The sequence below is a fragment of the Corvus hawaiiensis genome, chromosome 15 (genome assembly GCF_020740725.1).
Source record: "Corvus hawaiiensis isolate bCorHaw1 chromosome 15, bCorHaw1.pri.cur, whole genome shotgun sequence".
Taxonomy (NCBI): domain Eukaryota; kingdom Metazoa; phylum Chordata; class Aves; order Passeriformes; family Corvidae; genus Corvus; species Corvus hawaiiensis.
Genome location: NC_063227.1, coordinates 20,149,205 through 20,173,020, shown reverse-complemented (window position 1 = coordinate 20,173,020; position 23,816 = coordinate 20,149,205). Strand labels below are relative to the sequence as shown.

The 23,816-nt window shown below is 48.2% G+C and overlaps 1 long non-coding RNA gene across 1 annotated transcript; it reads right to left on the bottom strand.

Moving 5' to 3' along the window:
• Positions 1-15,653: 15,653 nt before the first annotated feature.
• LOC125333950 lies at positions 15,654-23,114 on the bottom strand. Its single transcript, XR_007207022.1, has 3 exons — positions 22,994-23,114; positions 16,415-16,531; positions 15,654-16,164 (listed from the first exon to the last, which is right to left on the bottom strand). It is a non-coding gene; the product is annotated as an uncharacterized LOC125333950 (long non-coding RNA).
• Between the last annotated feature and the right edge of the window lie 702 nt (positions 23,115-23,816).

Sequence of the window (23,816 nt, the reverse complement as noted above, 5' to 3'; positions counted from 1 at the left end):
TTTTTTAAGTTATTTTCTCCCTTTTAGAGGGCAAGTGAGCAGCACTTAAAGGTATATGGTCCGTCCACTGGGATGGCTGCTGGCAGAAACGCAGAGCTTTGATTGAGCTCTGAAATCATGGCTTTAAGCTGTGCCAGTTTGCCTTTGCCCCAAATGGGGAGGGATGCAGCCACAGGGCTCTGATGGGAGGGCACAGCCCACCATCTGCCTGGATTGTTCCTTTGAGTCTGAGAGACTGGACAGCCAGTGCGTGAGGTGGGAAGGGACAGTGTCCATCTGCTGAGCCCTCCCCTGGCTTGCTTTGTGTCTTTCTGGACCTCAGTGCCATCAGCTCTGCAGTTGCTGAAGCAGGCTGTGCACAGTGGAGCTCCCCTGCCACCTCCTCTCCTTCAGAGGGGTTATCCAACATCTAAACCTTCGTCAACGTGGTTCAGATTTGCTGGCAAATTGTGCAGATGAAAAGGCAGCGTCTTACAAGAAAACTGCATTTTTGTGGTCTTGTTCCGATGCTGTGCTGCGCCGTGTGTGGGGTTCAGGGCTTCCCGGCACTCACCTTTCAGGTTGTCAAGGAGAATTTCTGCTTGTCAAAAATGATTCGAAACGCCCTCCCTGTGTGTCCTCCAATGTTTTGAATTTTAAAGAGTAGCCCCGGGGCAGTATATTTAAAACATGATCTCAGGGAAACTGGTTCATTGCATTTGGAAGCCTAAAGAGCGAGAATGACAACGATAAATAGACATTAGGGTTTGCGGAGTCACACCGAGGTCAGGCGCTCCCCCTCCCGAGCCCTCCCCGCCCCATCCCCCATGATTTGGGCAAGTATTGCATTTCCTCATTCAAACCCCAGCCTGTTTCTTTGTGCTGTACAATGCTCATCCCACCGGCCCTTCTCCCTAGGCACGGGCTGCTCCTGGTGCACGAGGCCGGGGGCACTGGGGCGCTGGGGCCTGGCTGCCCAGAGCTGGGCACGGGGCTGCATTTACCCATCTGCACAAACCCCTTGATCTTCAGAGGGCTGGAGCACCTGCAAACCCCATCGCTGCCCCTGGGACCTGCGAGCACTCCCCAGCCTTTGAAAAAACCACCCCAGTGTGTTAGAGACTCGAGATTGGGATGATAGTGGGTGATTGAGTTATTGCAACTTAATGAGTTGCTGCTCATCTGCCAAGCCACAGCAGCCCCGTGTGTGTGCACGCACGCACGCTCCCATTCATCCCAGCCCCAGGATCTGAGCTAAAAGAGTTCCTGTGGATTTGCACTGGTTTGGCAGCAGTCCTGAGGCCAGTTACCAGGCACTGCTGATACACCTTAGCCAGTGAAGTTTAGAGCACTTGAGTTTGAACATCTCCCCTCGAAACACAGCCGGGTATTTTGTGCTCCCAGAGCCCAGATGGGGGGATGGGGAGTGGTTGCAGCTCCTTTATTTTTTAGGTAATCTGGCTCCTGGTTTGTTCTGAGTTTTGGAGTACAACAGTGAGTTTGGAGAGATGCAGAGTTCCTCTGGAAATGCGAGTGGAGCTACATTTGCATTTAGCCAAGTGCAAAACCGGCCTAGCAAATGCCACTGGGTATTTGAATGGCCATGAATTGCAACCTCCAGTCTTCCTTCAGGTGCTTCCAAAGCCTAGGTTTGCCCTCAGGGTGTTAATTACACTAATGAAGAATGGAAGGACTTTTGTGAGAGTTGGTCCTGGCTCCTTATTCCAATTTTCCTTCAATATGGCTCTTAGCTTTTGGTTAAAGCCCTTCCAGCAGTGAAACAGGAAGAAAAATAAGCCTTCTGGACTCACTTTCAGGTCCCTGCAGTGCTTGGCTCTCCACAGAGGTCTGTGATTGAACCATGACCCAAAGAGTCGGGGATAGCAGAACCTGCCTGGGTGATAAGTCATCAGTTTGTCCTGTGCTTCAAAGAAGCCTTCTGTGCTCTGAAGAGGCCAAATAATATTTTTTCCCCATAACTTTTTTAACTTTGGGCACCTTTGCAAACGACTGTTCTGGCTGGGATGGAGCCCCCGAGTGCCAGAACGCCACGGGAAGAGGCTGCTCTGTGATACTGCCAGCCTGAGGAGGAGGAGGAGGAAGCGCTGGAAATCCCCTAAGCACGCCTGTTTTCTCGAGACTCCCAACTCAATTTTGCAAACTCAGAAGATTTTATATAACTTGGTTTAGTCAGTTCAGAGGTTTAAGGCACTTGGCTACGCATCTGGATTGCATCTTGGGGGTGGGTTATCCAAAAAAGAGCTCAGGCAGAGCAGTTGGAAATTCAGCCATTGCTAGCAAAACCAAAGGAAAACAAGAGCAAGCGAAGGGAGTTTCTTCTTTGCTATTTGGTGTGCTGGACTCTGGATTTAAACTCATCATCTGTCTCAGGACTTGTCAGAGCCATCAGGTAGTGGAGGAAAGGCAGGGAGTACTTCAGGCAGCTGGATGTGCCACAGGCCACTCTCATCTAACCTGACACCCTGGCTTGTGCCAGTGAAGGGAACTTAAATACCCTCTCCAATGAACTGTCTGTGCCACCCAAGGGTCTTTAGATCAAGAACAACAAATTGATGTATAATTCCTGAATGTGCAAATAACTCTGCCATCAGAGCTGCAAACAGAACAAGCACAGCTTCCTGCCATGGTGGTTTCTGCACCAGCACCCAAGGGCTCCATTCAGGCTTCCCAGTCTGCAAATCTTGGCCTTAAAAAGCCCCAAACTGAAATGTTTCAAGTTGAAAAGTCCAAGTCGGTTCAAAATGGAAACAAAGAAAGTTAATTTTAAGAGCCCTTTAATTTTTAGCCCATAAAAGCCAAGAAAGTTGTGTATTGATGAGACAGTGCCTCGAGACAATTGAAACCCAGCTCAGCACCCTGCTGGGGTGTTGACTACCCTTAGGTCTCGCTGTCTTCAAGAGCTGATAGAGATCAGCACCTCCAAGGTCTGAACCTTTAACCATTTGCCATGTTTTGCCTCACAGGCACTTCAGCGGTGGGTGAAACGATTCCTCTTTGTCTGAAAGGGCAAATTCTTCCCTTTAGATGTTTGTGCTCACCTCCCATTAACTTTGGTATGAGCTGAGCTCATGCTTCCAAGAGCAAAATTTGGCTTATAATTTCTGCATGCTTGGGGTTCCTCTGGGTACCATATAAATGTAAGATACTGTGATTCAGTGCTAAAGGGCAGAGAAAATGCAAACCCCCAGGAGGCACCGTCAGAGAAAACCATATAGAACTTTTGTCTAAAAAAGAAAAAAAAGAGAAAGATTAAGAAAACCAATTGAGATTCATTCCAGAGGTGATTTCACTGCAAGCCAAGGATGAGAGCGCACATCTCTTCTGTGATCACTTCCCTGACTCCGGTGCGTTCTGGGCCATCGGATCAGGCGCAGTTTGGGAGCATTATTGAAAACGTCTTACCTCCTATATTTTCTGGGTTTTAATCAAACTCACTGCGCTGCCAGAGGTGTTTCATTTACCAGGAGAGGGGTCAGCGAGGCAGCCCTGAGCAGCAGGAAATAGCAAATGCAGAACAGTTCCTCCATGCTTGGAAGCTCTCCGAGGGCAAGCAGTGTTTGGATGTTCATTATTGCCTTCCCTGCACCCCGCACAAACGGGGGCACCCTGCTGTCTCCCCTGGGGGGCAACTGGGGCATGGGGGGGCAATCAAAGGTTGCTGGGTTTGGGAATTTGGTTATTGTCTTTTGGTTTCACCAACCAGCTCTGTGCCAGTGAAAAGAGCTAACAATGCATGTATTTTATAATCCTGTTTTCTGTCTGCTGCCATTTTAGAGTTTCTTGGCTTATTACAACTGTCATAAAATTACTTTATTATATTTTCCCATCTGTTACATTTTCCCCTCTTTACAGGGGGACATTGCATGATGCACATGGGCTAATTTAGCTTTAAAATTATTGCATGACTGTTGTTTATGGAAAACGAATGCTGTATTTGTGGAACAACATGTGACTTCTCTGTAGCACCAAGGAGAATGTCTGAAGTCTGTAAACCCAAATGTCAGCAAATGGACAGGGCTGCCCCTTCCTCTCCTACCCCAGCCCTTTGCCTTCCTCTGTGATCTCATCTACCTCTGTTGGAGCTGCAATTGCTCAGTACTTCAGCGATCCCCTCTGCATTCCCAGCTCAGCTGAGGGATTGATTCTCCACTGGAGCAGTGCACGGCCTTTGGTGGTGAAGCCGTTCCAGCTCTGGGTGCAGACTCAGCCTTAGGACAAGTGATTTCACACACACACACACACACACACACCTAAAAACATGAATAACCAGGTGGATCCACTCTTCCTATCTTGCCTTTCGTCTGTTGTCTTTGCTTCTTCTGTTCAGCTTCATCAAAGCCTCTTGGTTTGACCCTTCTTTCTCATAGCAAGTGTCTATTGGGGAGTGTGAGCTGCCCCCAGTGTTCTGCTCCCACCACAAAAACTGGGCTCTGCCACCACGGTCTGGGTAGCAGGCAGGCCTGGGGGTGCTCTGAGCACTCACTGGGGCTTTAACAAGGCTTTCTGGAACTCCTTCTCTGCTTTTTTTGCTTTTTCACCCCCACTTTTTATTGCAATTTGCACTGCCACTGATGGCACCATCAGCCCATGTTTTTCAATATTTATGAGATGTATATTAAAGACTTGGTACTGTTAAATTATGCATTTTATTAGATGAAATTGAGTGTTTGAACTGGGGATTTGGTGATCCCAAGGGGTTTCCGAATACACAAAATCTTGTTTTAAGAAAAAAAATTAGACAGTAACATTTCAGAGTCCCATTTATGTAAAATCCACCCCCTTCTTCCCTTCACCTCTCCTTCCTGCCCCCGGGTGTAATACACTGTACTTTTTAAACATCATTTTATCTACAAGAGAGGAAACTACTCTATTCTACTACTCTAAAGAGTGGGCAAAGGGACACCATTCCCATGAATACGTTCGGTGTGGGATTCAATACCTGACTGCAAAATGCTTTGATCACAGCTAACTGGGAGGTCTGGGAGCATTTTCAAACTCTACAGTTACCCAAGAGATTGATGACAACAGATTCAGAAAAGGAACTCCAGGTTTCCCATTTAGAACAATTTTCATCTGTTGATTGTGGTAAAGAGGGAATGTGTCGAGATTACACCTGACCAGGGCAGCTCCAGGTGCCTCTGTGTTGCCTCTCCCTTTCTCTGGCAGTAGCTGCTGTCCTGCAGCCTGAGGAAAGGGAGCGAACAATTACACACGAAACCGTGGCTTGTGCTGGAATTTAGCTTGATGAAGACCTCAGACTGAACTGGCAAGTGGGTTTTGTTTGAACCCTGCAGCCCCTATGCTCAATTCTTTATTAACTTTTTCAATATGTTCTATTGCAGTTGGGCAACAATATGGGAGCTATCTTGCAGCTAATTTAACACCTGTAAATTCCCATGGCTGGTAATGAAACCTCGTATAGGCTAGTGGGTGAAGCATTTGCTTCATATATCAAAGGTCATTAGTTCAGTATTTGTTAACACTGTAGCTTTTATTAAATTTTTTCCAGCCTTTTTTGCATCAGTGTGCTTACAGCCTGATTAATTCTTCTGCTTCCCAAAGCTAAATAGGAAAAATGAGTATTACCTGACCCAGAACACTGGGGCTAAATTCTTTGTTGAAATCTTGAATTAGCCTGCTAGAAATTATCCTTCCAAAGTTCCTCATGCATTCAGGGACAAGCAGATTGGGAAGCATGGTGAGAAAGGGGAAAGAGGAGGTGAGCTCATTGCAGTAAGGAGCAATGGCATGGAGTAACCTGTGTGCCTCCCAACATTTAAATTAATCTTTGTGGCATATTCAACAACTTGACACCTCTCTACTACCATGGATATTTTTTTTCCTGGCTTGCCCATTTTTGCTTGTTTTTTGTTAAGGTAGTTTACAGTTTTGGACTATTTGGAGGCAATCCTCAGGAGACAGAAGATGGTGAAGAGGAGGCACAACCCAGCACAACCAAACCAAATAATCTGCCAGTAAGAGATGTCCTCCCTCGGTGTCCTTGGACACACTGCCTAGTGCTGGATGGGGTCTGAAAGCCCCTGATTTGGGGATGGTCTCCAGCAGTGATCTCTCTGCTCAGGCTGGTTGGTCGCAGTCACACAAGGCACGTCACTGCCTTGCCCAGTGCTGCAGGTGAAGCGCTCTTTCCCTGTGCTGGGCAGGCTGTGTCGTCCCTGCTGCACTGCCTGTGATAAAGCAGCTGACACAGGCAGCTCCGAGCCCCACAGCTGCTTTTTCTGGATGTTTTGTATCTAAACTGACCCTTTCTCAACCCTGTCATGGGCTGGGTCCATCACGGTAGCCAACTTTTCAAAACACAACCAGCACAAAGCAACGTTCTAATGAAACCAAGCAGCTTCTGAAGATGAAATCACAGGGATCCTGCATCCAAGTGGGATGCTGCAGCTCCTGGGAAGCACTGAGCATGTGCTTCTTCACCTGGAAAGGCCCTGGCATGGGTGCTGTTTATCAAAATACCAACTCATTGAAGCACAGCTGGCAGTGCTGTCAGGAGCATTGAATGAAGCACTGCTGCTTCCAGACTGCCGTGGTCTCACCGGAGAAGGGAAATCAATGGGCTCAGAATGAGCCCTGAACACAGAACTCACCCAGCAGTGTCTGACTCTCTCAAGAACCTGCAGCCAGCGCTGCCCCACCATTACAGACCTTCCAGAGTGGCACCTTCCACTCCAGCCATCCTGGAGTGATTCTGGACTCTGCATTTCAGTCGGTGCCGCTTGTCACAGCTCCCCTCCCAGAACCTGCCAATAGTGATCTGGGTTATCAACAGAGAGAAGAGATTCTGGATGCATTCCTGAGACTCCTTGTTAATTTAATCTAAAATAAGCTGTGCTTTTTATTAACATCTTTATGCTGCAGCGTTTTATACAATATTGGGTTCTTTGTAAGGTACACATGCTGATTTTTATTCATATCTGTGTCAGCCTCAGAGCTGGCTTTGTGATGCAATTCATTAATTCACAACTGAAATGTCCTTCTCATTCTACAACATTTATATGCCAGATATTTTCTACAAAGCTTATCAAAGTGTATTTTGTACTTCATCACTCACAGTACTACCAAGCAGCCACATGGATATATTCCACAGGCATATTCAGCCTGCAAACACCCCCTGAGGTGCACATCTCTCTTAGACAAAGGAAAAGATAATTGTTAGCAAGTCAGAGGTGGTCCAAAGTCATCAGCAGCTTCTGTCTGTATTCTGAATAATGTAAATATTATTTGCCATAGCTCATACACACTGATACTGTCAGACAATTCATCTGTGGTCAAATAATAAGCATCATTTGAGGAAAAGGACTATGAAACCCCCTTTCATTCTAAATAGCAGTAAAGCCTGGGAAGGGCACAGCTTTTCAGTAATGGTGCAACTGCACCCATTGGCTTTGGAAGAACTGCCCTGGGAGCCCCTGTGCCAATGCCACCCCCTGTGCCACTGCCACCCTTGCTGGGGTCAGATGTGTCAGTGGTTGCACCAGCAGCTTCAGCAACCTCGATTGCTGCAGGCACTGACACCATGATCCAGACTCCACCTGCAGAAGGGAAGTTTGAGTGTCCAGGCATGCCCTGCCCTGCCCTGCCCTCAGTGGGGCATGGGAAGGGCAGAAGCAAGAGGGGTGTGTGTGTGTTTGTATGGGCATGTGCCAGGGCAGGCTCAGGGTGGACAGCAGCAGGAATTTCCCCATGGAAAGGGTGCTCAGGCCTTGGCAGGGGCTGCCCAGGGAGGTTTGGAGTGCCCATCCCTGGAGGTGTCCAAGGAAGGGCTGGAGGTGGCACTCAGTGCTCCGGGCTGGGGACAAGGTGGGGACCAGGCACATCTGGGACTCGATGGGCTGGGAGGGCTTTTCCAACCCTAATGACTCTGTGATTCAATGATTCCATGTGTACACGTGTGTGTACATGTGTGTGTACATGTGTGTGAACACACCTGGCCCAGGGGGCCCAGAAGCACCAGTGGAGAACCAGAAACACCAGCCGAAGAACAAGTGGATATTTTGCCTCTGCCTTGTGCACAGAGCAGCCCCAAGAGCCCAGGACTCCCCTGCTGTGGCAGCCCCAGGCCTGGGTGCCAAGCAAGGCCCACAGCCACATGGTGGGGAGGAGAAGGATCAACGCCAATCCTGCCCGGCCGTGAGCACCTCTCACTTTGCAGGGTGCCATTCCCCATTCTCCTAGCCCTTCCCACTGCTACCACGAGAGGAAAGGATGCTGGATCAAGCACTGGTTAGAACCGAGATTATTAACTTGACCAGCACACACCAGATCACCCCTAGGGCGCCAGGACCAGGCTCTTCCAACCACAGCCACAGTGAATGGTGGTTTGAGGTTCCTTTGAATTGAGAAATTCAATGGTTTTAATTTAACAAAACCTTGGTTTTGTTGCAATTTCCCCATATGTGTTTTAAAAAGGCCTGAAATGATGCAGGCCAGCCCTGCCACCTCTCCATCGGCAGAGCCAGTGCTGTGCCAGGGCTGGCCCGAGCATCCCTCTGGATTCAGACAGTGCCTCCCCCTGCAATGCTTTGATGTGCACTTTTCAAAGCATTTAAACCGAGATAGAACACTCATATTTGACAGTGTTTCTGTCTGTTTGATTGAACTTCTCAAGTCTCTCCATTTCTCTTCAGACGTAGAGAGCCCGTGAGCGAAAAGCCAAGCTTTTTCCACAGCTTATGTTCTTGTAAAAACAGCTCCAAGTACACACATTCTGCTCCTCGCTCCAGTCAGGCTCCACATGCCAAGTCAAGTATTTATTTTCATTACTTTTGAGACCACCAAAATTAATGTATCTTTCAGACAGGAAGAATTTTATTTATTATGGTGGATTTGAATCCAAGAGATGAAAGAAGAGCACCGTGCATCTCGAAAGCAACCGAGCCTGGGAGCAGGAGGAGACGGCCCGACCTGAGCTCCCCTCCCTCCCTGGCAGCAGCCCCCACCAGCCCTGATGTGTTTCCATACAGATGGACCACAGCTCCATGAAACGCTCCAAAACAACACCGTAAATCCTGCCACAGTTACAGTAGCAAGGGCAAGTGTCAATGCTTTCATGAATTCCCCATTTTCCTGAGTCGCTGGCGTAGCTGCCAGTTGATGGCACAGGTTGAGTGGGGCGTGAGGCTTCTGGAGGTAATCTGCTCATCCCTGGGGAGCATCATCCAGAGAGAAAACAGATTCATTTTTCCCTTTTCCACGTGCTGATCCCTGAACTCTACACCATGAGCCTTTCCCCTGAGCTGATGTGAAATTAGGTGAAATGACCAAGCCAAGCTTTGTCTTCATGGTGCTGCTACAGCCCATCAGTTGTTCCCTTAGATAAGCTTCAGTCAAACTGCTTAAATTGGGATTTCAGCATCAGTCTGTGGTGCTGAAGGAGGACACTGAAGCACCATGGCTCAGCTGTTGGCATGAATTCAAATCCTGATGCTGTGATGGACCTGAACGCGTGTTTCAGGTTATCTCCAGCCCAACCTGCTCTGCCCACCCTGGGCTGTCCTGGGGCCCGAGTGTCCCCCCAGGCTGGCTGAAGCTGGGAGGACACACACCCTGGGTGCTCCCTTTGTGTCAGGCTGTGCTTGCAAGAGGAATCCATCACTGTTGACTCGGGATGGATTGCTGTGCTTCAGAGAAACGAATTACAAAAAACACAGACAAAACTTGGGCTTGCTCAAGCCTTTCAGCCAAGAGCTTGGACACAAATTGGCCTTTATATAGTGAGAGAAATCCCCACTGGAAATGAGAAACTCCCCAGCTCATGGAAACACAGATACTCTGAGAATCCTGGTCCCAGAGCTGGCTTTTCATCTCCACCCTCCTTTTATTTCAGCACTTTGGTGTTCTCTGCCAATGGCACTGCCCCAGAGTTCTTCTCCTGGGAGCTTCCCCTCCTGCTGCTCACTGAGGGATCTCACCTGTATTGTGCAGGTGTTGTCTACTATTTTTTGCTGTTTGTGACAGCATTGTCCTTTGTCTCCCCTTCTCAAACCGACCCCAACACTGCAGCACTGGAACTGCTGGGTGTTAGAGAGCTGGAAGCTGAGTCCTTGGACCCAGCACTGTGCTCTGCAGTGCATCTTCATCAGGAAATCCAGACCCAGCAGGATTTTGCCTGTATGACTTGTTTTCCTATGGATCCCATAATGAGCTTCTTTGAAAGCGTAGAAATGAAATCTTAGCTTGTTAAAGGAAAAAATGCTGCTTCTGTTCTTTTCCAATGTGGCTGGAGTTCCACCAAAACATTGCCAAAGTCATTTTGCCCATTAGGAAGAAAATGGATTACAACTCTGTAACAACTTCAGAAAACATCACTTCTAGATCAGAGCCAGTCACAAGATGGATTGGGCTGGTCATCGACGCTGCTAATTTTTAGGTAAAAGTATCCTACTGAGAACCCTCATTAATACCACTGCACTCGAGGCTCTTCCACACAGGGAGGCAGCTGGGTTGTGTCACTGAGATGAGAGGAAGCTGTGGTGGGACTGAGAGGAGGACAAAATCCATGAGAAATTAGGCTGGGAAGTTCAACATCTCATACAACAACTTGCTTCTGCTTCCATGAAAGTCACTGAAGCTTCAGACAAGCCCTAAATGTGTTAACAAGGCACCTGGCCCCAGATGTCCTGCTTGAAATAATGCCAGCTTGGAAGTCTTCAAGACAGAGCATCAGATCTCTCCCAGGCTGTATTTGATATGATTTCTCATTGCAAAACCTGATGTTTAGTTGCTTTTATCATCTCTGATAACACCTCAAGCCTGGTCCCAGTTCTTTAAGAGAGCAAAGAAAAAAGCAATGCATTGGACACCCAGTAAAGGAGAATTTGTAGTATCCACAGTTAGTTTGAATTCAACTTAATTGTCTATTCCTCTGAGGTCTCTGAAGGATAAAGAATATGGAATAAAATATTTCTATCACCTCAGCCTTTCTCAAAACATTCACAACCTGTTAAACACTAGGGTCACTAACTTTGAAATGATCTCACAATTTGATTTCATTATATTTTAATTGCAAATGAAATATTGCAGGGCTCATGGAGAGTGAGAAGCTGGGACCAGGCAACATTAAACCCCTGCTTTTTGTCAATTCTCCAGCCAGATGTACTGCAGGCAGGTGCAACACAAACTCCCAAATACCCTGCTAACGTAAGGAGAGCCTGACCTAGAGGGACTGATGTGAATGGGCTTTTCAGCCCGCGTGCTTATTCAGTCCTGGCTGGGGAAAGGCTGCCAGCCCCAGCACGCAGTGCCAGAAGCGTGGTGGTTTTTTTAATGCAAAGCTGCAAAACCACAAAACTCATTTTTACTAGTGGCCTTTTTACCACTAATTGTCAGGGTACTTAAAAAAAAAAAAAAAAAAAAAAAAAAAAAAGAAGCTACTTTGGTCAGGGCTGAATTGACATCCCAGAGACGCTGCCCCGGCAGCTGCTCCCGCACCCCGCTGCTGCTTTCCCAGTGTTTGCATCCAAACTCCACTGGGTCCTGCCTGGATGAGTCAGACAGCTTTTTGGGTTGTTGTTTTATTTTTTTCTTGCAAAGCAGCTTTTGATTGTGAAATAAATCACCAAAAAATAGCTGTAGTGTTGGAAAAAGGGAGCAGAGTCAGGGTGGGAGTGCGGTCAAGGAGGGTGCAGGGCTGTGCCTGCACCAAGTGCTGTGTGAAGGTGGCTGTTTTCCCCCCTTGCCTTCGCTGTCTTTTTCTCTCTAAGAACACACAGGCCTATTTTGCTTGATTTCTAAAGTTTTTTACACATGGCCAGTCAGTAGCTACAGCTGGACTCACCGTCCCTTTGAGAGTTCATCCAGGTTTTGAACTCCTTTGCCCAGCTTTTAATTCTGATTCATTCCCTAATTCCATTAGAATTGGCGACATGTAAGAGGTGTATTTGTGAGCAGAGCCTGGCCTACTTTTTCCACCTCCTCTGCCGAGCATTTTACAAAGGGACTGAGCCAAGGCTCAGCTGGGGGCAGGGGGCCTCTCAGCCAGGTGACCTTTCAAGCCCATCCAGTTCCACACTCTCCACACACTTTCATGGAGAAACCCAATTTCAAATGAAAAAAGGAGACCAGTCTATGTTGACAAGTTCCAATAAATTAAAACAACTCAATGTTCTTGGCCTACCTTATTTATAATTTTTGCCATGTTGCAGTTTTATTGAAGTGTAAGGGTTGGAAGGGATCTTAAAAATCACCTTGTTCCACCCCCTGCCATGGGCAGGGACACCTCCCACTGTCCCAGGCTGCTCCAAGCCCCAATGTCCAGCCTGGCCTTGGCCACTGCCAGGGATCCAGGGGCAGCCACAGCTGCTCTGGGCACCCTGTGCCAGGGCCTGCCCACCCTCCCAGGGAACAATTCCTTCCCAATATCCATCTGTCCTTGCCCTCCTCCACCTTAAAGCCATTCCCCCTTTTCCTGGCACTGCAGGCCCTTGTCCAGCTCTCTTGGAGCCTGTTTGGGCACTGGAATGGCCTCTAAGGTCTCCCTGGAGCCTTCTCTTCTCCAGGCTGAGCAACCCAAACTCTCTTAGCCTGGCTTGGCTCTTTTCTCCCACCGCTGTCCAAGAGCCCAGATCGTCACGCTGGGTATCTGTTGTCACTTTTACAGACGGAAAATAGAGAAATTTCCAGCTTAAATGAGAAAGAACCAGAATGTGCAATAAAGCACTTGATGACTAATGGCTCAGGGACTGTGCTCGGTCACATTCATGTGGCGAAGGAATCTCCCTTCTACAAAGGGATTTTGTTATTGCTTGGTCTGTTTGTTATTTTTAGTCATTGTCTCCCAAATTTTTCCTGTGGTTCAGAAGTCCTAAGGTGATTTCCTCTCCCATTCTAAAGTCACATCTTCCCAGAGTCCAGCAACTACTGCAGGACATCTTGGTTGTAAACTCAGGGTGGAAGCACTTTCCTCTACTTTTCCTTCTGTCAGCACATCCCAATTTTCTTTTTCTTTTCTTATTTTCCACTTCCCAATATTTATAATTATCTCCAGAAAGTCCTCTTGGCCTCTCACCTGCCCAGGCTGGTTTATAGCAGTGCTAAATGCTCAAAACCATCCCTCTGGATTGCCCAGTGGCAGCTCCTGCCTGGCCCAGACCAGCAGGACAGGGTTTAATGGAGCACAAAGTCTCCCAGCAGAGCAGCTGCTGAGGGAGCACTGGGCTGAATGGGAGGGGCTGGAGGGGCAGGACTGGCCCTGGAGGGGTAGGACTGGCCCCGGAGGGGCAGGACCAGCCCTGCATGCATGCCCACCCCTTGCCTGGTTTCCCCTCCACAGCCATCACATGGTGTTCCATCGTCACACACTTGTTTGAGAGCTCTTTGCTTTTGGAGACATAATTTCAGCAGTAAACAGTTTATGGGGTTATTTACAGCTCAATTTCCTGAGCATCCTGCCAGAACACCAAGGGACTGCTGTGGTGTGTTGTCTGTTGAGTGTGGTCAGCAGCAGAGAAATCTTCCCGGAGTTTTTTAATGCATTTTGGACCCTTCTCCTTCTTCCCCTCCCCAGCCATCTCACTGGTACTGGTGCAAGCCTTATACATGGGAACACTGCAGCTAGAAAATTACAGGAACCCAGAAAGGCAATGAAAGAAAATAAAAATGGGTCTAGAATCACAAAATTCTATGGGATAACCTGTAATTTTCATAATTTTCAGGGTTCTTTTTTTTTTTTTTAATTATCCCAAAGGATCGGTACTTGAGATCTGCCAGCACCCTGGGCAGGTGGGTAACTTGGCAGGGGAAAAAAGTTCCACTGCTGAGTTCAGAGGGAGATGCTAACAGGGCATCCTCATCCCACACCAGCAGCTGCTTGTTCTTGGACTGGATTTTGAATTTCACTTTTATTGCCTTTGAGCCTGACATTTTTCAAGCAAGCCCCCCAAAATCATTGAAACTTTTCTCTCATTTGAAGGCAGGGAAAACCTTACCCTCAACTGAAGTGAGTACAGAAACAAGGGAGCTCAAGGCAATTTGGAAACACGAAGTTGAGATATCCTATGATCTCTGCCCCAGAATGGGGCTGCTCTGGATTTCCTGGAGAACTCTGTTAACCTGAGGCTTAATTCATTAATGTTCAGTGCGTGGAGCTCCTTAACTGAAAGCGTCTAGAACACTGCAGAAGGCTTTGCCTTAACGAAATACCAGTACTGTCACAGTAAAGATGGATATGGCCTTCCAGGGAACAGCTCTAAAGATTAATTCTCCAGAGCTGCAGCAGTGTCACGGTGGTTTGGGCTCCTCTAGGAGCCAGTTCCCCCAAAGACCCCTCAGTGACCCCAGGAGAAGGAACTGTTGCCCCATCGAGACACAAGGCACAGAGCTGCCTCTCCAAAGCACCAGCGAGGTGTGTCAGACCTCAGACCTGGTGAACTGAGGTTCTCTGGATGGTGTGAAAGCCCCCCAAATCACATGCCAGAGAGGTATGGCTGGACTGGGAGAGTTTGCAAGGAAAAGTCCTTGGGGCAGGATCCAAGGCCAGCGCTGGCTGCAGAGCAGTGGGACAGCCCCGTGCCAGCTGCCTGCTCCACACACCAGGCACAGCTCGGGCTCAGCAGGAGCAGACGCTGGGCACAGCAGCTGGGCAGCAGTAACAGCAGCCAGATGTGTGAGGTCTTCAGGCACCCTGTAGCTCAGCTGCCCGGGCTCTGCCGCCTCTGCTGGCCCTGGAGGGGACACGGTGACATTCGGCCGCATGTTGCCCAGGGCAGCGCAGGCGACTCGTGAGCTTGGGCTCCCTCCAAACCCATCTGGCTGCTGGTTCAGCCTGGCTGTACCCAGCCCTGCCTGGGCTATGGCACAACACGCCCGTGGCACCAGGAACCCTGGCACCCTGCACGTACAGCCCCCCACAGCCCACCCGCTGCTGCCATGCCCTCGAGAAGGGCGTGTGCTGAGACTGTCCTGGGCGAGCCATCCGTGCTCCAGGGCCAGGCTGGGCTCCAGAGCCAGGCTGGGCTCCAGAGCCAGGCTCACACCAACCCTCTCCCCAGCTGGGCCAGGACCACGTGTGGCTGACAGTGACAGGCTTACATCAGACTTTGCCAGCTGTGGATGCCGCCCACAGCTGTTGGATGTGACCTCTCCTCCCTGCACCATTTGAGCTTGCTGGGCTTGGAGCAAGCGTGGACTCAGATAAACAAAAGCAGATACAGGAGGAGAGGAACCTGTTTGAGATTTGAGATGACGATTCTGCCCTCAGTTACACTTTCTTGAACTAGAGCAGATTTGGTTAGTAACAAGATACAGCCCTAATTCTGATTATTTTTACACCAGCATAGCCAATGAGTGTGGGAGAAGGAGCAGTGCTTTACACTGGCACTGGTGCAACACCAACCACCACTGCTGTTCAGTGCCCTGGATATTTTCTCTGCAAGATGGTTTCAAACGCTTGCGAGAGCAGAAAACAAAGAAATGAAATACCAGCCTCGTGCAAACTTTAAAGTGAAAAATAAAATGTCCAGGAAATCCCTGTGAGGTTTTGGACTGAACAGGAAGATACATTACAGAACTTTTTCAACCTTTTTTGATTTTTTTTTCAACTTCCAAGCAGCAGAACACCAAAATGCTAACAAGCAGGGCAAATTGAGCAAAAATAAAATATTCTGTGGACTGGTTTAGAGAGTAAGGCAGTGTTTATTTTTCTATGCTTTACACTTTGGCCAGCATTTATCCCGAATGAAGGCAGCAAATGTTATTAGATTTCATGGAATGTAAATAAACAGTTATTGGTAAATACATTTTGGTGGTCTGCTTGTTACACTGCATGTCAGGAAAACTATAGGGAACTGGCAGGAGTTCAGACGTCTTCAAGGAACACAGAAAACAGACATATTTTACTAATTATAGCTAACAAAAACACTCTGAGATTACAGTTAAATTACATTAAAACATAACTTGTTGGCAAAGGCTGTGAGCATAATGCTTTGCCTATATCTTTCTGTATAATGTTTCATCGGAACAGAGCAGGAACATCGGGAAACCCTGGCACAGCCCACGCCGCCGTGGCCCTTGGGGCTGGGCCAGCTGGGCATTCTGGGGCCTACAAGAGTTTCTGGAGGTCCAATGGGGTTTCTAGGAGGACCATGACCTGGATTTGTCTGCAGCAGGGACTGCAGAGGGGTAACCCCACATCTCCATCTGCACCTGCAGAGGTGGGAAGGGAAGGAAAAAGAGGCACCTGCTGAGTGGCCCCAGAGAGGGCTGGGGGGGCAGGAGCGGTGGGAGGTGAGGGGCAGGGGCAGTGGGAGGTGAGGGGCAGGGGCAGTGGGAATTGAGGGCTGGGGTGGCAGGGGCAGTGGGAGGTGAGGGCTGCACGGCTGGAGCTCCCAGAGGAGCTTTTGTCCCCACACCACCGTGCCTGGAGGGACTGAGCCACCTCCAGCCAAGTCCTCACGGGGCTGTGAGCTGGGTGCCAAGGCTGTTCCACAGCAATGCTCCTTCTGCCTCTGGATCTGCTCTGCAGCACCTCTGGGACAAGAAAGACAGAAAGGATGGCTCTGGTGTGGAGCTCCTGTGGACACAGGGACATGCTGTCAGGATGCAGGGACCTCCAGCAGCTGATTGCAAAGTTAAAATGGGAAACATGCCTTGACCCAAGCCTGGAATTCCCATTCAGTGGGTCCCCATTTCAATGAAGGATTTCCCTCATTACAGGCGGGGCACTGGGCCAGCTGACCCCATGCCCACGATGCCCAGGCGCTGGTTGGGGCATGGTCTGAAGGGCTCTGGCAGCCCTGCTCACGCCTGGGGAGGGTCTCTGGCTGAGCACCCCCTTTGCTGCTCCCCAGCTCCCCTCCCACTGTCAGACCCAGCCCATGGCACTCCTGCTCCATCACCAGTACAAACCATTCCTGCAGGAGCAGAGCACAGGAGGGAAGGGAGGGCTTTCTGCAGAAATAATGTTTTAATGATGTCCAGGGTTTTCAGGACAAAGGGGCTGTTGTGAGTGCTGTCCCGCACACGCCTGCAGCACTGTGAGGGGCAGACATGCAGATCAGCTGCAGGGATGCTTGCATTACACTGAGCTCGATTATAAACCATTCAGTTCAGTTTTGAAGCACAGTTTGCATGAAATAACTCAATTAAGAGAGATGCTCAGAAGCGTTGCATGTAAGCAGCATTTGGGGCACAAAAAACCAGGTGCAATATGTGTTCTGTTGCACCTCAGGAGATGACATTATTGTTACTTTACAGAAAGTCTCCAAACTAGAAAAAAATTCCTTCCTTCAGCTGTGGGATATTAAGGCTGAGTGGTCCCTGGCAGGGTGATGCAGTGGGGCTGGAGGCTTGGCTGGCCACGATGACGATCCATTTTAAACCCAGGTAAATCAAGGTGGTCATTTAATCTGACCCCAGTTTATGAGGAAGACATGAATCATTTTGTCTGCCAAGTAAATGAAAGGGGAATGCACAGGCTGATCTCCCCAGAATATTAATAACACCCCTGCCACTGTGCACCACTCCAGAAACATGCAGTTCCCGGGGACTGGGTTATTCTTGCGTCCACGCCCGCGTGTAAAGAAATCATGTAATGAAATCATGCTTCACCATTACCCCGGGGTAATCTCTTCACTTGGACTGTCTTTATGTCACATTTATGGCCTGTTCTTTGCTGGGAAGATTTTTACAGGGGATCTGAAGTTTAAAAGAAGACAGATGACAAGCTGTGATCGCGAGGAAGAGAGGCTCACCATATGGAAATAGAAAGCCCTGGCTCCCTCCCCTACCCCTCCTCCCCCCTCCCCTGCCGAGTTTCTCTACTTCACATGATGCTATTGGGATTTGAAGATCAGAATACAAATTAAATTATTAAATGAGGAACAACAACAACAACAACAAAAAAAAAAAAAAAAAAAAAACCAACAAAACTCAGGCCTTTCCCCTCCATCCTTCCATGTGATCAGTAATTAAAAATCAAAGTGGGGAAAACAACCCCGCTGGAAGCTGGCATTTGGGATCCAGCTCAGTTGCCAACAGAAGGATGTAATGGTCATGTCTGTGCCTTTGCATGCTATGGGGGTTCATGCATGAACTGCTTCTAGAGCTAAGACATTATTTTAATGGCAGACTTATTATGGGGCATATTTATTGCATTATTTATTATTTACTTACTGGGAAAAGCAGGGGCACCACCCCTCAATACAGTGCATGTCTCCAGCACTGGACTTCTTGTCACCAAAAACCACTCAGTGTCCCCAAAACCAGGACAACTGAACCCCCATCAGATGCTTTTTAGCCATTAATCTCTGCAACCTGAATGTGTGGCAGCAACCCCTTAAAGCCTGGGCAGCGAAAGAGAAATGAATGAATCTATTTCAGGTGGACAGAACTTGAGCTGTGGCAGTTTCCAGGTTTATTTTGATGGGGCAAGTTTTAAAGGAGTTGATGATGTGGCCAGACAGGGCCCATCCCAGGGCAGGCCACGCTGTGCTCCAGGGGCACTCCCTGTCCCTGGTTCAGCTCTCAGCCCTCCCACCTGCACCCCCTGGGAGTTACCGGGGATTTTGCATTTTTGAAAAACCCCAACCACACACAGCAGGCCCTGAGCTTGTAAAATTTGGCCCCATTTTCAACACTGGCCTTGCAAGGCTCGGGCTCAGCCGTTGGCCTCAGTGGCCAGACTTGCAGAATTAGCACTTGGTCCCCTTAGTGCAGGTTTGGGCTATGGACATCCCGTTTAGGTACCCATGTTTGAACACTGTTTCCTTGTAGCCAAAATAAATAACTGAATCAATGCTACACAGAGTTTAATCTAAACAGGTAATGGAGTCAAGCTCAGATATTCCCTGTGTTCCATCAGCAGGTCCTGGAGATGGCAAACTGAAGCCTGCTTTTATAGTGTGCCAGCTCAGGGACCTGTTCCCAATTTGCAGATTTGGCCTGTTGCATTCTAAAAGATGTTTAATATACTCGATGCCTGTTTGTGTTAATGTTTACCATTGAAGTTGTTCATTATTTGATGTTATATTTGGCCATAGCATTAAAATTCCATTGGACCAACTGAAATCTAGTGTCAAATCAAAGCCAAAGAAGCATCTTTGTGATAGACTTTCAGCTCCCATCCAAGCGCTTTAAAAAACAAAAATCAATTGTAGGTGTTTTCTTTGTAGCTTTTCTTCCTTTTGCAGAGAAACAGCAAGCACTTTATTTATTAGCTGGTTTTTATATGCACAGCTCTGAAAGAGCTGATCCCACAGCCATGGACCAGCAGGGCAGCACAAGTTGCTCTGCCAGGAGGGCACAGCTCCATCCCTGCCAGGCTCAGGAGGGAGTGGGGACGGCTGACAGCTGCCCCGAGCCCTTCTCCAGGCCCAGCATTTGGGATAACAGGATCACCTAAATGCCAGTGCCCTGGGCACAGCTCACGGACTGCACCAATTCTGCTGCGTGGAAACGGCCTCTTGTTATTTGGGTCAGGGAATCACAAAATCCCACAATGGTTTGGGTTGGAAGGGACCTCAAAGCCCATCCAGCCCCACCCCTGCCAAGGGCAGGGACACCTCCCACTGTCCCAGGCTGCTCCAAGCCCCAATGTCCAGCCTGGCCTTGGCCACTGCCAAGGATCCAGGGGCAGCCCCAGCTGCTCTGGGCACCCTGTGCCAGGGCCTGCCCACCCTCACATGGTCAACCTTTGAGCCCCAAAGAAAAATCCATTTCCCGTTTCCCAGACCCCGGAGCTGCAGGGAGAACAGGCCTGCCCTGAGAAGCCTCAAGCTTTGATTCACAAAACTTAGGCTTAAGCACAGGCCTAAAATGAGACACCTGCCCTGGGAGCTGCTTAAAGTGAGGTGCCTGAATGAGCTCTGCCCCTAGCGAGGAGCTCACCTGAGCTGGGCCCGGCTGTCCTCCCTCTGCTCGCAGACCAAGGGCAGGATTTTCTCATGGCAATTCAGTGATAAAGGATCGGGAGTCTATCCCCACGTGCTGTGGGGACTCACAGCCTTTGGGGGATGCTGAGGACCTTCGGCACTCACAGAGTTGGAGCCTGCAAATCACACACGGCTCACAAAGCCCCTGGTGTGGCTCAGCAAGGCCACAGCGAACATAAAGGGAGGTCTGCCTAAGTCCAGATGTTTCTGAATTCAAAGGAAAATATGATGGCCTGGATTAAAAACTGGGAACCAGCATTTAAACATAAAGCTGGGAGGGTAACTTTGAGGAACAGTCAGCAGATATTCTCTTGGCCAGTTAAAAGGGAAGCTCTGTGAAAAGTCCCTTCTGCAGTCCACCAAAAAACTGCCAAAGTGGACCAGGATGTTTCAAACTGTGTCCCCTCTGCAGAATATGTCCTCCAAATTTTTTATCAAAATTAAGCTACTTTGCATTTCAGTGAACTTTTTCTTTTTTCCAGGATGGTGTTTTTTGATTTTAATGATAATAAATTCAATTCTGTAAATGTCATCTCAGTACATATGAACATTTCTTTTGACAGTATTAATTGGCATATTTTGATTAATCAAGAGTTCCCACTTTGTTCCAAACTGGATTTCTTTCTGAAATGGGAAAAAAATGCCTTCAAAACTTTTCTCAGCTTTAGTTAGATGCTGAGAAACCAAGAAAAAAAGATCCACAGCATTGTAATGAAGTAAGAATTCTATACTTCTAATATGTTAGCAACAGATCTGAAAATCACACCCAGTCCTGGGATTACTCACAGGAAAATGTTCTCCTTTAGAGGTACACAAGAAGTTGGACATTTTGGGAAAATGAATCCACATTCCTAAGAAGTTCCAATGGCCTGAGGGCACTCAGATGACCCTTGTTAGGGTGAGATTGAGATCTCAGCACTCAGCCTGTTAGAATGGCTTACTGGACTGTTTATATTTCTGCTTATCTGGATCTTTTTATCCTGAAGGGCATCATTTTAATATATCATTGATCTGATTTCCTAAAAGCCTCTGAGATCCCAGAGTTACTGGCTGAGATGCTACACACTACTGGTGCAAAAGTGAAGAAAGCCAACTTCCTCCCAACACTAGCGTTGATTGTAGCGAGCAGCTTAGGGTGGTGTACCACATCTTCCCACATCAGCATCTGCTTTTTTATGTTTCTGCTAAAATATACTGTCCAAAGGGAGGAATAGGTTAAGGTTTACTTTGTGACCTTGTTGCTGCTGCTGGCTGTGAGCAGCAAAAAATCTGTTAGTATTTAAAAGTTCAGTAAATTGTTCCCTCTAGAAAAAAACGTTTGGTGCTGGAGTTAGTGCAGGTGCAAAGCTGCAGATGCTGGTGCTCAGGTGCTTGCTGCTGCTCTCACCATCACTGCTGCCACCTCCTCTTGACAGGCACCTTTACAGCACCTCCTGCCTAGAGCTGAACCCCTGCCTCTGGTGTCACCCCCTGGCCCTTAATGCTAGCCCCTGGTTTAGGGGGTGCCATTCCCTGGTTCAGCTGGTGCCATCACTTGGCTATGTGGTGACCTGCTGCTGTCCACCCTGAGCCTGCCCTGGCCCAGCCTGAGGCCGTTCCCTCTCCTCCTGTCCCTGTTCCCTGCCAGCAGAGCCCGACCCCCCCGGCTGCCCCCTCCTTTAGGTGGGTGTAGGATATGCTGTGGTCTGCCCTGAGCCTCCTCTGAGGAAGACTGAGGGGCTTGGATCTGACCATTCCAACAGCTGGGCCGGGCTCTTCTGTGTGAATTGGATTGTTCCATTGGCTCCACTGAGCAAACTCAATTTTTATTAGCAGAGGATCACAATATCAGCACTTGCTGAGCTATCCCGAGTCATGTCGGTGACAAATCTGGCCTCCAGACACAGTTGTCACATCTGCCACTTCCAAATAAAAGGGGCTCATTGTATCAATGAAATGGCATCAGAGCTGAGGCAATATGTTAAACATTAGCCACAATGCTCACAGGCCTAGGAAGGCCTGATAAGCCATGATTAAACTTAATTATGGATTATTTTATATTACCTACCTCCAAGCACTGTGGAAAATTGCTTCCTTTTAACTGCCTTGGCGGCTCTCTCTGACCATGCACATTCTGGGGGAGCTTTTTCCATGATTGATGTATTTGTTTACCAAGCTCCTTGCTCAAACACTGCCGATGCTCCCTTTAATCAGAGGTGTGAACACCTTAATAGTTGTCAGAGCCCACATTAACCTCTTGATTAAAAGACATCCTCACACTTACCATTAAAGAAATACATGAAACTAATCAAATTTCTATTCTCAGTATAAACCCCACAATGGGCAAATAATTTGGTGTTCATGGACTTGGCTCCTTGGGATTTCATCAAGTTGTGTCTTAGAAGGGAAATGGATTTTTTCCTATTTTTCCCCTTTTACCAGGGGGAGGGAAGGGTTTTGGTGGGCTGGGTTCTTTTTTTGCATTTGCCTAAGGGCAAAAAGCTTCATGAACATAATTTTTCACTCGACTTCCTTTGCCTGCTTATCTACCCTGGCTATTACTCTCTTTGGCTGCAGCAATATTACCAATAAAATAAACATGTCAAAATTCAGAAGCACAAACAGGTTCATCTGTGACACTAATTTTGCCTGGCAAATAATTCTCCTTGTTTCTGTAAGGGCTTCAATTTCTTGTGGATTCAAAGCAAATTTATCTTAAATTTGATGCCTCCGTCTTATTTTTCTTTCCCAATCTCATTAGAGTAAAAATAGCAAGGATATCCATATGATTAAAGACTTCATGTGCAAGAAAGCAATCTGGTCATAGTGCTCCTTAGCTTTATGTACTTCTTTCTATTTGACAACATTAATTTGCCATCTGTCAGCTCAGTTACAGAGTTTACTTGCTGCTTGCTTGGCGTTCACCTCCCCCTTTTTCGTTGTCAGCTGTTTTTAATAGTTTGGCCTCCTTGAGTGGGCCATTTATGCAGATTTGAAACAGGAGAAATCCTAAAAACTGACCATATGGGAACCCACTTTGTACTCCCCAGGCTGGCATAGCCATGCACAGACCTCCTCCCCCTTCTAGGCATCCCCAGCACTTAAAAAATCCAATTTTTCCATACCTCCATAGCACCTTCCATCTGGGGGACTCCAGATCATCACACCACAGATAGAAACAGATGAATTTTGCTCTCTTGGGCAGGTCAGCTGAATTGTCCAAGATTTCCTGGGAGCTGCATTCAGCCCTGAACATGCAACCAGATAAACGGAAGAGATTTTTAAGATCACAGAAGGAAGGTGACCAGCACAAAACAATCATGGCCAGGCAAACCCTCACAAGACCCTCCAGCACCCAGGGGACCCTGGGGCCACGTCCTGCCCTGCCTGGTCCCATGGGCAGCGCAAGAAAACACAGAGCTGGTACTTATCTCACACAGACATCTGCAATAAAGGCTATGGATGTATCCTTAATTGATTTTTCAATCTTTTGTGGTAATTGTTGGAATTCCTCACGAGGTTTCTTTTTCACCTAAAAGCCTTCATTTTAGGAAAAGAAATCAGGTTGCTCAGAGAAGTTGTGGATGCCCATCCCTGGAAGAGTTCAAGGCCTGGTCAGGGGAAGGTTCCCTGCCCATGGCTGGGGGTTGGAACTAGATGTTCTTTAATGTTCCTTCAAACCCAAACCGTTCTGTGATGGTTCTATGAAAAAAGCAACACTTTACATCAGGGTTGGTATTTCCAGCAAAGGAAAGATGGCAAAGGTTTCCCAGGCCTGACAGCCCAAGCCCAGCACAAGCAGCCATGAGAAGATCACCCCAGAAAGGGAAGTCTGACTGTGAGGCAGAGCCAGAGCAACACCTCCAGCCTTGCTGCCCCGGTGGGAGCCCAGCCAGATGTGTGCCTGCCTTTGGGGCTGGAGCGGCCCTGTAATTTATAACACTCTCC